The sequence below is a fragment of the Mustela nivalis genome (genome assembly GCF_964662115.1).
Source record: "Mustela nivalis genome assembly, chromosome: 8".
In the NCBI taxonomy this organism is placed as follows: domain Eukaryota; kingdom Metazoa; phylum Chordata; class Mammalia; order Carnivora; family Mustelidae; genus Mustela; species Mustela nivalis.
Window position 1 is genome coordinate 8,586,139 of NC_139027.1, and position 14,092 is coordinate 8,600,230.

Below are 14,092 nucleotides of genomic sequence, written 5' to 3' on the forward strand. Positions count from 1 at the left end.
CTGTAAGCGATCGAGTAGGCATGGGCCACGGTGCGATCGATCCTGAAGCTCGTTATGTTTTCTATGATGTTAGAGCCCAGAGGCTTCCAGGGCAAGTATGCTAGGAGTGCTGGAGTAGTCAGGCTCTCCTGGACTCAAATCACCACCCAGGCTTCTACACGATTCCTTAGGAAAAGCAGCATCTGCTGCAGACCCCATTGGAAACCTCCAAGGAGGAGACCACTGAACTCCCAGAAACTAATCCCTACTGAACAGCCCTTCCCCCGGTCAGATGCACAGATTGTCAGACACGTGGGCTCCATGGGCAATCCCATCTCTCTCTTGCACCTCATTTACTAGAAATAACTACAGTCCAGAGGGTCAGTTCCATCCTGGAACGTCTAACGTGTGCCTCCCCCGTCCCTTCAGTGCAGGATGGGGAACAGACAAGAAAGCAGACAAAGACGGTGGCCAGAACGGAGTGGTGGGTCAACACATCCACGGAAGCCCCTAAGTGTACGTGTGCCGGCAGGTGTCCTGCAAGGGGTGACCGTGGAATCAAGAGTCCAGGAAGTGGTGGCTTTGGGTAATGATGGATGACAAACAACAGTAGCAAACGCAGGGGGAGCTATGCCTTGAGAACTTTCTGGAGACACGCCCAAGTGAGCATCACTGGTGCCAAGCTGTGGATAGATCTCATCGAAGTCCTTGCAAAGACTGGGGTTTGTGGAATCTGAAAGGACATGGCTAACGCAGAGGCTTCCCAGGCAGTTGGCCCTATCTTCTAAACTCACAAAATGTTTGTTACCCTGCCGTGTCACTTCCTTGTCTGTCCCCAGCCCACACCTGACCCAGTGCCTGGCCCATGGGAGGTGTTCAGTAAACAACTGTGAATTGGGGTATAATTTGTGTGGGGACACCATGCTGCTAAATTTCCTCCCAACCCCAGGTTTCTAAGCAGCACATCATTAGAAAACAGCTTTTGTGAGTATTGAAGCCCACTGGTGGCTTTTGCTAGGGCACAGATAGTCTGATCCAATTTCTTTGCTCTTTCACTGCCTGTGATTAAGCAGAAACGGGCCTGTTGCCCAATGGACGCCTGGTTGAATTGCATTCTGTCAACCCTTTGCATGTGTGGGGACTGGAGGCGGGGGGCATTGGCACACACACTTCTGGCCTTTCTGTACTGAGGTTCCACCTTGGTGGGAACCCAGAATCAGGACGCCCCCCCCCTTCATGTCTCAAGGCTTTGCCAACAGAAATCTTTTATTTCTTTAATTCGTTTGGGCATTGGTACTTCACCCCCTTGCTACATAATCTGGATCTGGGGCAGGGCAAGGGGCCTGGACCACTGGTAGTGAAGGCAGGAATTGAAGAAGTCGTAGGCCAGGGCTCTGAAGCTTTACCCTCTTATTAGCTGTGATTGGGAAAATCACTTCACTTTTGTAAGAACCCAGGGTATTGTGAAGATGAAACCAACTTAGGGTATGACAAGGGAGTGTCTTGTGATTGGCCGGAATAGAGACTGTTACTCTGATCAGCCAAGGGCATGATGGGGTGCTGTTCTTCTGACTGGGGAGTGCTACTGGAATTGAGAGTTATCAGCCTTTATCAAGGCCTTCAAGAAGAGGTGACAGAAACCCACTGAGACTCCCCCCATGGTACAGTGAAAGCAGTTGCACTTCCGAGTGTAGTTCTGATGTACACTTTCAGGCAAGATGTTAAAGTTTCTGCTGCAAGATAGGTTTGAAAACTACTGAAGCAGTCCCACTATCGTTGAAGGGATAACAAACGAACTTGATAAAGCATCCAACATCCAGAGAAATCAAAGGCATCGCTAGAATCATTCAGAAAGTAGGTAATGGACTTCAAACTGGAGGACCAAGGTGTGCAAGGACTTTATAGGTGGGTGGCCTTAAATGAGCGTCAGTGGGTTTGTTATTCACCTGGCTTCTCTCACTGTGACCTTAGGTCCTTTCCACAGTGGCCCTTGTCCTTAACTCTGTCGGTTCTCTTCAGTGACTAGCTCAGTGACCCATCTTTAGGTCTTTAATGGGTATCAGATGACAATCTCCCATAACTATTATTATACACCACTATATCAATTGTCTAAACCCAAAGTGTTCTCACTCGTCATCTCTGCCTTTTAGGTTTCCCCATTTATACAAGTCAGAGAAGTGCCCAGTGTCACAAGTACATACAAGAGTCAGGCAGCTCAGTTTTGGAGATGGAGTTCCTTGCTGAGCCCAAAGGTGACCCCCACCACGTCTGTGTAATTTCTCTGCTTACTGAGTCTCTCTCTATATGTTGGCACTGCAGGAAACCAAACTGTGGAACAAAGACCTGGCCAGAAAAAAATGAAGGGAAGAAGGAAATCGGAATCAGCATTTCCTATTTAATCCATGCATAAGCCTTTCAATGTAGGAGGCAAGTTTTATAAGTGAGTAGTGAGCCTCCAGGAGAGTCAAGTAATTGAAGGATGCTATCCAGGTACTTAATGCTGAATCCTGTGTTTGAACCCTGGTTTTACAGTCTGTAAAGCCATTCCACGCAGCCAGAAGGAAATGCTGATGCATCTCAGCACAGATACCTACATTCTAAAACTGGGAAAGTTGAGACTGGCCCTCCCCCATTCCCAAATCCTGCGGAGAAGGTTTCCTGCAACTCCCAGAGGCGTGGGACTGGAGACAAGCTGAGGGTATCATAGTGAGACTAAATGAAGGTTTTGCATTTCCCTGAACTGATTCACAATTCAGCGGGATTTGGACAGCAGCTTTTGCACACCTGAGTTTCCTTCCTTCCCTGAAGAGAAACTTCTCTTCATCCAGACTGTTGAAGCTTTTAAAGCAGGGACATGTAGGTTTAATGAAAAGACAGTGTGGTTTGGAGAGATGGTCTCAGTCCGCATGCCTGTTTCCTGCACAGTGTTTGGCATGTCGCTTCCATGGCGGAGTCCTAGCGGCTTCGTGTGTGAAATGGGAAGAAGTGTTATTGGGAGGGTAACTGGTTTTTTGTTAGTGTGCATGCTATGTAAACTGTAAAGTGGTCCACACGTGCTTTTACAAGGACAGATAGCCTGAAACATGTTACCTCGTTAAGGTACTAAAATTAAAACTCTAAGTCAGATGCAAGGTGGGGGCCAACAGGACTCCATGAAGTGAAGAAGTATCCGTGGGGCACGGCCCCAGGCTCCCCTTCCCATGGTGCAGCTCCTACACCAGTGAGACTACTCCTCCAACACCCTCTGAGCTCCTGGTCTATGAGCCCAGGCTCTGAGACTACCGCAGAGGCTGTGGAATAGGTAGTGATTGAGGGAGGACCCCCCAAAGAAAGAAGCTTGGGCCACCAGGCTGAGCCTCCCCAGCTCTATTGTCCCTGACCTTAACCTCACAAATCCTGAGCCCAGAACATACTTGCAAGAATCTTCCAACCCTTCTTCCATTAACCATGGTGAGTTCTCAACACCTTACCTCTACCTGGAAGCCTAGGAGACATTGTACTTTCTTCTAAGTAGCCAATGAAAGAACGAGCCATATATAGTTCACTTTGAAGAAGGTGTCCTGGACCATCAGATTTTTAAAAACTGATGAAGGGGCAGGCTCTTGAATCTTCAGAAGGTTCATCTCCCATCCTTTAATTACAGGCATCTTATGAAGGCTAGCCAGCCCTTGCTCTTCCTTCCTGACTGCAGAATCTTATCCATGGGAGGGCTGAAGGTGATGCTCTACAGGTTTCCCGATGGCCCAGCACTCGTCAGACAATGCTGTGAAACAAAGCAGTAGCATTAACATAGCTCTGGGCAAACTGGTAAATATATATTATTGTCCCTTCCATGCCAGCACAAACTGTTGTTGTTTTTTTTTTTGTTTGTTTTTTGTTTTTTTTAATTTATAACTACCATGAAACAAAGTCTTCTGGTGGATCTCCTGGCCTCGCATAACACCTGTTCCAGCATGTTCTCCTCCCTGCCGCTTCAATCCCTTTCTGTACTGTTTGCCTTAGTAATTTGGGCATCTTAGCTCGACTTGATGTTGGCTTTTGCTTTTTCCAGGGTTCTAGGAACACTCACCCTAATAGCATGTTGGTATCATCTGCACGACCCTCGCTGGGATGTGTCATGAACTCAGTGGCCTAAAATAATACAAATCTATTATGCTATTTTTTTAAGGTTCATTTATTATTTTAGTAATCTCTGCACCCAACATGGAGCTCGGACATGTGATCCCAAGATCAAGAGTCAAGTGCTCTTCCAAGAAAGCAAACCCGTGCCCCTTTACGTTATAGAGTTCTATAGGTTCATTAAACAAATAGGACTCACTCCTTGTAAACACTCAAAATTAAGGCATCAGCAAGGCTGCCTTCTTTTTGGAGGCTCTGGGGGGGAGAATCCATTCTTGCATTTTTCAGTTTTCAGAGGCCACCCACCTTTCTCAGCTTGGAGCTCCTGTCCTCCTCCAGCAACACACTATTTCTCTGACTCTGCTTTCATGATCATGTCTCCTCCTCTGACCCTTTTTTCTTTTAAGGACCTCCCTACTTAAGCATTAATTCCTTCTGCAACCCAAATGCAAGTAAACTGACATATTGAGAGGTTTCAGAGATTAGGACTGGGACATTGTCAGGGGTGGGTCACTATTCTGCCTCTTGGAGGTAGTAAACCTTATACCCAAGAAGCATATCCCGAAGTTAATAGACTCTCCTTTATCTAGTTTTATGTTCTAGTCCCCTTGATCAAGAATCATTAAACTCTGGGACCATAAATACCCACCAGCTCCGTAATACATTTGGAGTATAGTCCTGGTCTTCCCTTATTAGGTACCATCCGGAGCCATGATGACACTTTGAGTTCTGGCTATCTTTGTCAATCTTACTATATGACCAAAGGTCCTTGAAATGTCTAGAAGATAATGATGGTACATATTTTTAGCCGGTTGAAGCAGTTGCTACACATAATTTATTGGCTTGGTAATTCCAAAAGAAGAGAGTTTGAAGGATGCCTTGTAGCCTTGATGTCTCTCCCCACACAGGAGGAGGGCTACTTCCTAATGGAAAAAGAAGGCCACTTCTTCACAGGGCCACTGTGAGACATCAGGATTCTGAGGAGCCAAAATCATTGGAGGAACCCACTAAGATGTTCAGTGACCCAGATTTTCCCAGCCACGGCCTTGACTTTGATACAATGGACCTCCTTAGATACACATTAAATTGTTTCGAAGGTCTCTACTGAGTATTAAATCCTGAGTCTAAATTTCAGTATTTCGTGTGCTCTCACTAACCCAGATACAAACTTCTGAAAGGCCTCTCTGGTTTTCACACTGTTTCCAGTTGTTAACTGCCCAGGATTTGTCACTATCCTCCCCACTGTTGTGCAATCTCACTCTCCTGTGCACTGTTCACCCCCATTCTCTAAATGCCCGAATCAGCTCTCTGGCCAGGGCATGCTTTTTCACCACACAGTCTTTGAGAGTTACCACTCATGAAAGTTTTAGTAGTTGAGCACCACTTTGTAGTAGAACCCATCTGCGTCCCACGCACCACTGGTATGGAGTCCCTCATGCCGCTGGGTGTTGAGTGAGCCAGTCTTCAAATCCCATCCTAACACATGCTTTCTGGGTCCTGCTAATTCTGGTACCACCAAGCCATTTGGGGCTGCTCGAAGAAAAAGCTAAGTCAGAATCACACATGTAGGACATCTCCAAGGTGAAATTCCTGTGGAAGGAATCTGGGACATTCAGGTTTGGACAGCCCACCCACAGTGATCATTACTGTTATACCGCCATCTTGCTTAGTCCTCCATTGGGCCACCCTGAGAAGGACCTGGGATTGTTAAAAGCTGCAGGCTGCCCACCAGTCTCACCCAAGGAATCCTTCCGTGAAGGGGGATCTGAGTGCGAGCCTTCCTGGGTTCCCCACCTCTTTTCACACCATTTGTGGGGTAGATCAAGTGGATAACTCTTAGGAAAATATAAATTCCACTCTGAAGATTTGGCTTCTCAATTAAATATGCCCCTTCTGGGAGATTGGCATGGGGCATGGCTTTTACTGCAAGGAGCTTATGAGCTTGTTAGAGAGACCCAGGTTTAAAAGCCTATGGATTCCCAGTCCTCTGATTGTTCCTCATTAAAAAGTAATAAATTCCAACTTCAAAGGGAAGTACACATCCTCCCTGGAGCCACCCAGCCCATAGCAAGGAGAAACAATGGGTCACATCCTTGGGTCAGCTTTTCTTCTTCTGGGAAGGAAGTGACATCTCCAGGGCCTGGCAGGAAGTTGAAGCTCCAGATCCTCCCTCCTCCCCCTGGCCGTGGTGGTGGAGGCTTGGGACCCAGAGGAATCTTGAAAGGGGGTCTGAGTGGACTTCTTGGTGAGGAGCCTTGGAGGAGGTTTCAGAGGAAGACACCCTCCCTCCCCCTAAGTGAGTACTGCTCATCAACACTTTCTGCTGCCAACACTGCTATTCCCACAAGGCCCTGGAAACTGGAGTAGGATTTGTCCTGTGAAACCAGCTCCCGACACTGATTAACAGCTTCCTTTCCCAGGAAGACACCATACCAGGGGGTTGGTGGCCAGGTATTTTGACTTCTAGTAGAATGAGCATCTAACCGAACCACACTTAGGGCATGAAAAGGAATTTTAAAATATAAGGTTTTATTAGTGATAAAAATGAACGTGTATATGAAATCTTCCATATGTCTTATCCTGTACAATAATTATCCTTAAATACTTCCTACTTGGATGGCAAAGAAACCTAAGAATCATCTAGTTTGGCCCCCTCCTTGATTGGTTGAGGGTACTTCATTCAGTGAAGGAAAGCTGTTCTCACATCAACCTTCAAGACAGGGATCTGCAGTCACCTTTTCCAGGAAACTGCTCTTGAGCTGTCACCTGCCTAAGAGCTCTGCTCTACCTCTGGACTGTGGTCTCCTGGAGGGCAGGATTTGGCTGAACTCTCTCTACCTCCAGTGGTCCATAGAGGTCTTAGCACGGTCAATACCCATCCAATGAGTGTTGGATGATTGAAGATAGATCAGAGAAATTCTCAGGGTCAAGGCAGAGAAATACATCGAACACAGTTATTCAGAGCACAGGAACCTGATAGGAATCTCACAGCTGAGATGATAATGCCCAGGTAGGGAGGAAAGGCAGTTGTGGGGAGGGCAGTTAGAGGGAGGATACCAAGGAACAACTGGTGGGTAGAAGAAAGTATCTTTTCTAAAGATGACTAACAATTCTCTTTATGACATAGGAAGTTTGTAGTTTTTACCACGTTGAGTCCAGCTGGTAGCTGGGATGCTGTACACAGTTGAAAATACTGCAGTGCAGCCACCATCTCATTGAACGTTTGAATTCTTCATACCATTTAAGGGACTGACATCTAGACATTATGGGCATCTTAAGCAGGCATCACGTTATATCCTTGAACTTTCACAGGATCCGGTAAGTGGCCATCAACCAATATTCATGGAGAGAACAAATACGGGGTTTTAACAGACTTGGATCTTCACAAAGCCGAAGCAGCTGGAGACCTTTGTGCCAGGGATGTTATTCTGGAGAGTAATTTTGAAGTAATCTCAACGTGACTAAGACTCTTTTAAATTATTTTTACAATGTTCCTCAGTGCCAGTTCGAAATCTATTGAGATAGATACTTAGGGTAGTGGCCTGGGGATGCTCAGTGTGGTATAAACAGAAGGCCATTCCTGCTAGACAGACTTCTTGAAGGACAGTATTCGTTCGGTTAAATCTTGGCAATCTTTGCTCCCCATCCATCAAGCTGGATTATCTGGTATTTTCCCCCCGAGTTTATTTTCAGCTATTTTCATGATGAGATTTTTGTTAACTATATTTTAACAAGGACACTTTTGTTCAACTTCATGAGACTAATATATTTCTAGAATGCATATCTCTCTAAATATAAGTTTGCTATGTTATTAAACAAGCTTTTTTTAAGCCACACGTGTATCATCCTCCTCAAATGGCATTTTGACCTTCCCCTGTGGGAAATGTCTCTGTAAGTCTTAAACCATCCAATCACGAGAGCAGAACCCTGGACTCAATAACCCGTATCATGGAGTCCCACAGAAATTTCAGGGGCCCTTGGCAGTTGAGAGGCAGTATAATGAATGAGAGATGAGAAAGTCATGGCTCAAATTCCAGTGCCGAGACTCTTTTAATGTGTGAATTTGGCTGAATCACTTAGACTCTCCAGGCCCAAGTGTGATTTATAAAACTGGAGTATTGACAACTATTTTGCTGATTTCTAAAACACTCTGTGAATGGAGTTAGCCTGGAAAGGATGGGGTAGGGGTGCGGACTGCAAACCCCAAGGCCTAGAGGAAGGTCCGACTGCTAAGTGCACTTGCCTCCCTTCTTAGTTTGAACTGCTTAGTTGTAGACTATCTCAAGGCATTAATTCCCCGTCTCCCGCACCCCACCAGGTTGGAAGCAGGGAGAAGGGCTTAAAAACTGCAGTTGCCTCTTTGATGCAAGCTACAGTTTTGCAGTTTTGATCCATAAAGTTTATTGATTCAGTTTTCCTATCGTCCATTTACCTATCAGGACACCAATGTCCCGACAGTTCACATCTCTGTGATTCTGGGCTATGGTGAGTCCTGGAGTTAGCAGAATTGTCAATTGTATTGGTATTATTATAGCTAAGTGACTCCACAGAGATTTTATGCATATTTATAAATTTACTTGTATCACTCTACTCTTTTTTTTTTTTTTTTAAGATAGAGCATGCAGGAAAAGAGGAAGAGGGAGAGAGAGAGAATCTCAAGCAGGCTCTGCACTGAGATCACGACCTGAGTCAAAATCAAGAGTCAGATTCTCCGCTGACTGAGCCACTCAGGTGCCCCTCTACTCTTTCTTAATAAAGTATTTTTATACAACTTTAAGAATAGAAACCATAGAATAAAAGGATAGAGGAAGATACTAGAGTTACTGCTGTATCTGTTTTTGGAGAGTGTGTACATGTTGGGGGAGAGGTCTTAAAAACATGTTATGAAATCTTTCAGATTTTAAAGAATGCACAGAATTTTTATAATGGGGATCTGGGTACTTATTCAATCTCAGAAATAAAACATGGCCATCATGGCTAAAAGGAAAAAAAAAAAAAAGGATAGAGGAAGAAAAAGTAAGTAGCTGAAAGCTCTAGGGTCATCATTTTTAGGATTGAACATAAATTTAATTCTGACCTCCCACTCTCTTCATTTCCTTCATTCCTCCCTCCCTTCCTTCCTTTGTGTATTTATTGAGTCAGACATTAAATCTGCAAATATCCCCAGTGACTTCTTCTGCATCATACATTGTTCAGGATACGTAGACATGAAGGATACATCATTCCTGCACAGAAGGAACTCAGAGTATGATGGGGCAGCTGACAAGAAACAATCACAATGTTCCTTGAGAATTACTAGAATACGGGTAAGCTGGAGGCATTAAAGGGCTTCTTGCTATAGCCTACGGGGAGGTAAAGCAGGACTCACTGAAAAAAATATGGCCAGACCAAGTCCTGAAGGATAAGTAACAATATGTGAAGCAAGAAGGTAGATAAGTATTTTTAGGCAGAACTATCAGAAAGCCCCTCCTTAGGTGACTATCACTGCCCAAAGCTGGAACAATTAGTTTGAAATCTGCTGTGTCCGAGTAAATAAAATTCAAGAATTAATCATGAAAACACACTTTTCCTGTCATCAAACTCCTGACAATTTTTCCCCCTCAGGTGTTAGAAAGAGCATACAGTAATACGATAAGCAATATTTTCAGGATCAGTTTTGTCCCAGGCATAGACACAAATTTTATCTGATCAGATTTCACAGTCCCTTAAAAGTTCCAACAAATGTGTGCTCGACACTGACACGGGTGGCACAACCTGCCAGAGAATGTAAAACCTTAATGAAGAGAGACAGTTCCATGGGACTGAGGTCATCTGGAAAGACATTCTGGAAAGATGCCTTTAAATTTGAGCCTTTATTGATTTCCTAGGATTAAAATTTCTGCCAGAAGGGATTGTGTAACTCTTGATACTGGGTTTGCTGAGAGCTGGACCTCACCCTCTAGTTTCGGGATACTCTTGTTGTAGAACGTTGTGGACCATAGCCCAGATTGGGCAAAATCAAGCAGCAACATTTAGAACGAATTCCGTCCTACACCGTCAACTCAGGTAGCATTGCTCAATGAGAATCTCATCCTCTTGGGCCGTTTTATCTTCTGGGTCCCAAGTTCAACACCTGATCTTCTTTCACCAAGACTCAGGTTATATTGCCTGTATCGTAGCAGTTGGAAGAAATAGATTCTTCCTGTTTTTCAAAAAACTTACTTTCTCGCATTTATTAAAAGAAAACAGAGCTTCCCAGGCCTATAGACATAATGGAGTTGAAAGCAAAAGAGGGGAGTAAGATACAATTGGTCTGAATTTTGGCTCTATCTCTTTGAAGCAGAACATTGTCTAAGTTACTTCTCTGTTTTTCAGTTCCTTCCTCTGTAATTTGGGGATGATATTACTTACCTCATTTGTCTATTGTGATATTGGGATAACTCATGCAAGAGATTCGAAAATGGTATCCTGTGGTTTTTAGGTATCCAATTTCAGTCTTTCTATCTTAATTTGCTTCTTATGAACCCTCGCAATCTTTGGAACCAAACACACGCTAAGAGGAAAGAAAAAGGAAGCAGGACTACCAGTTGGCAGTAGATGAATCCATGGTTTCCCTAGGAAGTCTCTGGATGTTCCATGTGCCCAATATGCAAAGTGGTCTGGGCTGAGTGGGGCCAGGACCAGGGCCAGGGCTGGAGGTGACCTCAGGTGTCCCCAGGCATAGTAGTTCAGTCACTCAGGAGAGATCCTATGGAAACAAGGATAGGAATGCCAGGAGGTGTTGCAATGTTATTTTAGAGAATTCATCTGCTTAGTATTATAGTTCCCCTCATTTAACCCTCAGAGGTTTTGGACTCTGTCTGGTGTGAAAATTTTTTCTGTTTAGAAAGAGTTCCACTCATTGCTCATTACTTTAGCAGACTGCACATTAGGAGAACTTGTTTATCCTGCTAAGTGAGTCATCAATATCCTGCTCTATACTAAGCCATGGAGTGGTAGATTTGAAAGGAATCTCAGGGCTCATCTAACCCAGCTCCCTCATTTTACTGATGGGGAAATGGAGGCCCAAAGAAGAGAGGAAGTTGCATTAGATCACACCAACACATGTGTAATCTACTAAATGCAACAGACATCTACAGAGTTCCTAGGAGAGTCTAGGTGGAAAGGAATCATGCTAGATACTATACACATCATGTTCCTGCTAGACCTCTCAGCAGTGATGGAAGATAAGAAGGGAAATATGATACTTAGTGAAGGAGACAAAAACAGGATGTAACTCTATCATTCATTCTACATCAGTTTACTTGTGCATTTACTCCCCAGCCACAGAGCTAGACACTGGGGTATGGGAGAGAATAAGACAGATATGGTCACTGTCCTCTCTAAGTTTATAATCTAGTGAGCTCTAGAGTTGACACCACATACATGGTTTTAAACCTGGTTGCTTGAAGCAATCGGGTCCCACAAAAATGTTTCAAGGTCTACTATGAGGATGCAGAGGAAATCAAGCTGGGCTCCGCATCGCTCCCTCCACTCATCACTATGTCACCTTTAGAGGTGCCATTTTGTGTCTTTTGATACTGGGACTTCATGTAAAATTTCACTTGAAGACAAGATTCCTTTGATTAATCTACTAAGTCAATCCAGACTGCCTCTATTATTCAGAACATTGTCATCCATAAGTGCAAAAAACCTACTCAAATTATTTGGATAACAGAAACAGTAAAATTTATTGAAAATCTTTGGATGCATCAAGCTTTAAGTTTAGGCAGGTCAATGAGCTCAAACTGATAGGGCTTTTCCCTTCAGTTTGGCCTCAAATAAGTCTAGGTCTGAGAACATAAACAAGAACATCCAGATTTGCTCTCTCTTCTTTTCCCTCTTCGTTTCTCCACTCTGCTTATCTCCTATCAGCTTCATTAGTCCTAACTGGCCTCTAATAGTGATGATATGACTATTGACAGCCCTAGATTTATACTTTCCAGAAGAAAGACATATCTTCTCTCCCTATATGCATTTAGTCATCCTAGGGAAGAGTATTATTTGTTCTACTTGATTATCTCTGAATGAATCAGTGAAGCCAAGAGCAGAGGGACACTCTTAGAAGCCAAAAATTGTTCAGGTGCCAACCCCCGTGGAGGGGACGAGGCACTATTATGGACAGTCTCACCAGCATTCAACAAAAATGGAAGAATAGTTTTATTAAAAAAAAAAAAAAAAGAAGGATGAGTATACACAGGTAGGAAGACCAAAGCTAAGGTATCACAGTCTATTATATTACTTAATTCTTTCTAATTGATATAGTATTCTTTGTAACCTATCACCCATTTTTACTAATATTGACTCACTTCAAAGATGCTTCCATGCAGCTCAAACTAAAGCATAGCAAAGCTAGAACACAAATCCTTGATTTCAAGGTAAAAGGCAAAAATGGACTGAACATTGCACTATTCCTAGATGATGTAGCTGGAAGAAGACATAAAAACTGAGAATACAATGTTTTCTGTAAGTTTCTAGAATTCCAGGGGGATGAAGAAGAAGGAGGAGGAGGAGGAGAAGAAGAAGAAAAGAAGAAGGAGGAGGTAGGAGGAAGAGGAATTATTAGGAGGAGGACATAGGAGGAGGAGAAGGTGGGGGAGGAGGAGGAGGTAGGCAAAGGAGATGGTAGGAGGTGGGGAGGAGGGGAAGAGAACAAGGAAGGAAAAGGAGAAGGGGGAAGGGAAGGAGTGGAAGAAGAAAAAGGAGGAAGAGAAAAAGGAGAAGAAAAAGAAGGAGGAGAAGGAAGAGGAGAAAAAGAAAAAGAAGAAGGAGATAAAAAAGTAGAAGGAAAAGATAGGGTGCATGCTTTTCATTTACTGATGTCAGAATCTAGCTGCCAAGGTATAACAAACTTTTTTTCTCCCACTGAGATCTGACTTTAGTTTGTTCCAGACACTTTTGTCTATGAGGAATTTGTGTAATTTGTGTATGTGTGTTTGTTTTACTGGCAGATAATCTTTCTAGCCAATCTCTACAAGGTTCTGGAAGGTTCTTTACCCAACCTTTGCAAAAAGGAAACAGAGCCAGAATCTTTTAAAGATGTGCTTTGGTGGTGCTGGGTGGCTCAGTCAGTTAAGCCTCTAACTCTTGGTTTTGGCTCAGGTCATGATCTCACGGATCATGGGATCGAGCCCCGCGGAGATTCTCCCTCTTTCCTTCCTCCCCTCTCCCCATTCACATGGGCACACTCTCTCTAAAATAAATAAATAAGTCTTTAAAAAAATAAAAACATGATTCAAATGAGAACACCATGCTACTGAGAGCTGGACAGTGTTGAAGAAGGTAACAATGCTGAGGGTCAGCTGATCACTCTAGAAGTTTCTGAGCCCCAGGAAGTCCCAGCCCCAACCATGCTCTCCTCAGACAGAACTGTTTTCCTTCTGTCTCAGTAAGAATACGGGGACCATGAGAACTCATTGTAAACGAGTTGACATTGAGAAAGTCACTACACAGGAGTCACCTTCAGATAATTTTGATACCCACAGTATAATGCTGGTGCATTACTGCTGCATTGTCATTCCTTGGACAAGGACTACAAAGAAGAAGCAACGTTTCTATTTTCCAGGTAGGAGAATGCACATGAATTCCACTTAGAGGGAAAAAGGGCTTGGTGCACTTAAAAAATAATGCTCCTGAGAGCCAAGCAATGTAGACTCTTTCTGACTCTGCTCATTTGCTATGAGGGACTGTCGAAATCTCTTTCTATTTAGACTTTGTTTTCAAAATCTGGAAAATGCAAGTCTTGGTTTATATAATTAATAGATTTCTTCTGGCTTTAAATGTCCATATCTAGATCATACTTTTAATAATATAAATTCTAGAAAAATGATGCCTGTTTGGTTAAGTGAAAATATTGCTTTCCACATGTAGTTTTTGGAAGTTGGTCTTGCTCATTGGCAGTCAGCTTTCATATTTCCAACATATTATTGGTTTTTTTTTCTGATTTCTTAACAAAACTTACATTGTGCTGAAAAAG